Source organism: Condylura cristata, unplaced genomic scaffold (assembly GCF_000260355.1).
Source record: "Condylura cristata isolate star-nosed mole 26May11 unplaced genomic scaffold, ConCri1.0 scaffold00022, whole genome shotgun sequence".
NCBI lineage: Eukaryota > Metazoa > Chordata > Mammalia > Eulipotyphla > Talpidae > Condylura > Condylura cristata.
The window spans coordinates 22,964,595-22,968,803 of NW_004567123.1; positions in this window are offsets into that span (position 1 = coordinate 22,964,595).

The window sequence follows — 4,209 nt, forward strand, 5'->3', positions numbered from 1 at the left end:
TTTAAAAAAAAAATGTACCATGTACCATCTGAACCATTTTTAAGTGCATATAGTTCGGTAGTGTTAAACATTTCCCCATTGTTGCAAAGCAAAGCTCACAACTTTTTCGTCTTGCAAAACTGAAACTCTACTCTTTAAAGAAACACTGGCCATTTTCTCCCAGCAACCAGTATTCTACACTTTGTTTTTATGAACTTGACTACTTTAGTTAGCTCATATAAATGGAATCATACAGTATTTATCTATTTGTGACTGACATTTCACTTGGCATAATTTCACGTAGAAAGTTTCATCCTGGCTGTATTATATCAGAAGTTCTTTCTGTTTTAAGACTGAATAACATACCATTGTATTTATAGACCACATTTTGCTTATCGATTCATCCCTCCATAGACATTTAGGTTGCTTTTACTTCTGACTATTGTGAATAACATTGCTGTGAACATTATAACATCACTTCAAGATCCTGCTTTTAATTATTTTGGATTCCTACATGTGTGTATACACTAAAAATAGAATTATATGATCCAGAAATATAATTTGTGAAGATTATGTATATATAATATATATTTTTAATATTTTGAGGAATAGCCAAACTTTTCTATAGAGGCTGCACCATTTTACATTCCCACTCATAATGTACAAGGGTTCTAATTTCTTTATTTCTCACCATTTGTTGTCACTTTCAAAATGTTAGCCATCCTAATGGGTGTGAAGAAAGGCAAGGTATTTCTATATGATGCCTCCCCAGAGCTTAGTTGCATCTGTGCATACAGTAGCCACTCAATGTGGTTGTATAAAGTGAATGTGTTGACTTCCCATGTAGGGTTTTATAGTGGGCTAAATAAAGGCTCCCCCCAAACACGTCTATATCATAATCCCCAGGGCCCTAAGTGTCAGCATATACGTGAAGAAAGAGTCTTTGTAGGTGCAATTAAACATCTTGAGATGAGGCACTCATCCTGGATTATCTAGCCCTAAATCCAATGATGAGTATCTTTATAAGAGACATGCAGAGGAGATAGAAAAGAAGGCGATGTGATGACAGAAGCATAGATTGAAGTGATGTGTTTATAAGACAGCGAATGGAATGCCAGCAGCCACCAGAACCTGGAACAGGCAAGGTAGGACTTGCCCCTACCCTCCTCAGAGGGAGTGTGGCCTGGTGACAGCCTGACTGTGGACCTGTGGTCTCCAAAATTGTGAGAATAAACTTGTTATTTTAAACCACTAAGTTTGTGGCAATTTATTACAATAGTCACAGGAAACTAACACAGGTTGTTACCTATAAGAGAAATTTTTATCAAAAGGATGTTTTTCTTGGGGGGAAAAAAAAAGGAAATTAACAGAGGTAACATCAAACGTCAATCTGAGTAGATACAAACCTGTTGGCCATGCAGCTGGTGAGGACTGTTATATACAGTATGAACTTAAAGCAGTTCCAAATTGAAGAGTAGACTTCAACTGTATCACCTGTATTTTTGTATAAATTCTTCTTTTCTTGAGGTCCCCCTAAATGTCCTCAAGACACAGACTGCTGGAATTTTGGAACAGCTGGGAAATGGCTTCCTCACACAGTATGCAGTCTTAGAGTAGATGGAATTCAATTATGTCTGTTGGATTTCCCCAGGACAAGTATTCTTTTTTCAAAAATTTATTTATTTATGCCTACAAGAACTGGGGTACAGGCCAGAGGTACAGGGGGTGAGAGGATTCACCAGAGACAGAGTGGGGAGCAGAACAGGCAGAGTGACTGAAATACACTGCTGAGGGGAGCAGAGGGTGAGACAGGAGAGGTCTGCTGCGCCATGTGGGTCAGCTCCCTAGCCGGGGATCAAATTCGTGCTGCAGCGGCTTCTGATAGCTTCATAGTGCTGTGCTTTACCTCATTGTATGACAAGGGAGGGATCCAGGACAAGTGTTCTTACTCCCTCGGGAGGAAACTGAAATTTTTGTATGACCTAGACTCAGAAGTCTCAGCACATGCATTGTAAAATGGTCAAACAAATCACAAAGGGGCTCTTCCTGGCAGCACAACCAGTTAAAGCAAAGAATTGTGAAGCGGGTCACCTACTTCAGCTCAAGTTCAATCCCCTGCCAGAAGGTGACCTGCATGGCGCAGCAGACCTCTCCTCTCTCACCTGCAGCTCCCCTCAGCAGTGTACTTCGTCAATCTGCCTGTTCTGCTCCCCACTCTGTTTCTGGTGTATCCTTTCACCACCCCTGAAGCTCTGGCCTGTATACATAGTAAACAAATCTTTAAAAAAAAACAAAAACAAAACAAATCACAAAGCCCATCCCAGATTAAAGGGGGGGGAGTTAGCCCACCCCAGATTAAAGGAGGGGAGTTAGGGGTTGGTCCCCATCTCTTCATTGAAAGATGTAAAATAATTTGCAAGTATCATTAATCCACAGGAGAAAGATTGCAATACTTCCCTCAAGATCAAAGAGTGACCTTATTTGATTTTTAAGAACAAGATAATCTGAGCATATTTGAATGCAAAGTAGAAAGAACTAGATAGAGAAGGGAGGTTAAAAAAGTAAGGAAGAGAACATTTGCTGTAGCAAGGTTCCAGGCTCTGGAGAGTAGCTGTATTGCTGCTCTGTAGATGCAAACCATTTTCTGTTACTTTTGAGTGTTGGTAACATCATAGGAAAGATCACAGCCTCAGTTCATTTAGGCAATGGGGAGTGAAGGGGGGCCCTGGTTCTATTTCTGGCCTGGAGCCGTGTCTCCTGAAGCCAGAGCAAAGTTCCATGTTACTGTCCCCCAGCCCAGGGTAATCTTCAATTGTCAACTCATCCTATACAGTTCCATTTAGGATACAGCAAACAAAACAAAGCCCACAAACTGGAATGCTAAGGCTAGGCTAAACAATAGGCTTCATGTGGGAATAAAATAAACGTGTTGGTAGAGACCTGACAGTGAGGCTTTTGTACAATTCACTCACAAGGCTTGAAGGGGATGCAGAGAGAGGAGGTCAGAATTCAGGTATCTTGGAATCGTAGCTCTAAGGTAAAGCTGAGAGGCTCCACAGGTAGATGAGAGGTCTTATTTGTTTGCTAGGGACTGTAAGGCACCTAAACTTTGAGGCAGCTCCTAAAGAATATTTCTCACAGCTCAAGATTTATGTCAGACAATGTTCTGTCTGTTGCTCAGTAACAAACCTGTCTAACACTTAGTAACTTAAAACAGCAGTCAGTTTATCATTTCTCAGGATTTTGGATAAGGCACGGGTAGGAAGGACTTGTTTCTGTTTTAGGTACCGAGGTACAGCCCAGATGGCTGGAAAAACTTAGCTGGTTTTGTACCTCAATGACTGCCCCTCATCTAGCATGGACCCACCAAGTTCATGTGATCATTGGGTTCTTTTCTGCATGTGGTCTCTCTAGAACAAGGTGGAAAAGTGGGTTACACCGAAGGAACAACAGCTCAGTCAAGTTTTAAAGCTCAGACCTGGCACCGCCCATCATTGCTTCCACCATATTCTCCTATTGGCTAACTCACAGGTCCAGTCCAGGTGCTGGGGTCGAGAGCCACACAAGAAGCCGACAGCAGGCCAGTTTCATTGTGACTACCAGTGACAAGTTACCTGGAAAGAAGGACTTGAGGACCAGACCTGAGTGGCCCCAGAATTGGAAATGCTCCAATTCGTAGTTTTATGCAGTCCTTTCATCAGAGAAGATTGGAGGGCAAATAGCGGGGACTAAGGTTATCCCGACCCTCCACCACAGACTTAAAGGGGCGCGTCTGTCTGGTGAGCTCCTGCCTGCATCAGCCTGGGTCTGAGGAAGCTGGGCGGGGCTGCACGTCTTCATCCGGTCAATTAGGCTTTTATTGTGCACAGCCTGTGTGCCAGGTCAACACATTATTTCGTGCTCTCTGTTTTACCGCGGAAAGCAGTCTCCAAAGGAACACCCCTTCCGTACCGCACGGAGCGCCACACCATGCAGCCCCAGGGCCCCTTCGGCCCGGGGCTAGGGTCGGGGCGGAGCGCTGGCCCGCGGGGGTCTCAGGAAAGCCAGTGCTCAGCACAGCGGGCGGGCGTGGCCAGTAGGTGGACCAGCTCCTGGCAGTCAACCGGGCAGGGTGCTCCAGAGAGGCTACGGGTTATTGCGGTTCTGTGCGCAGCAAAATCGGCCCCTCAGTCCCTAAGCCGGGGACCTCGGTGGGCCCCACCCGGACTTACAGACCCGCCTCCAGGGTCT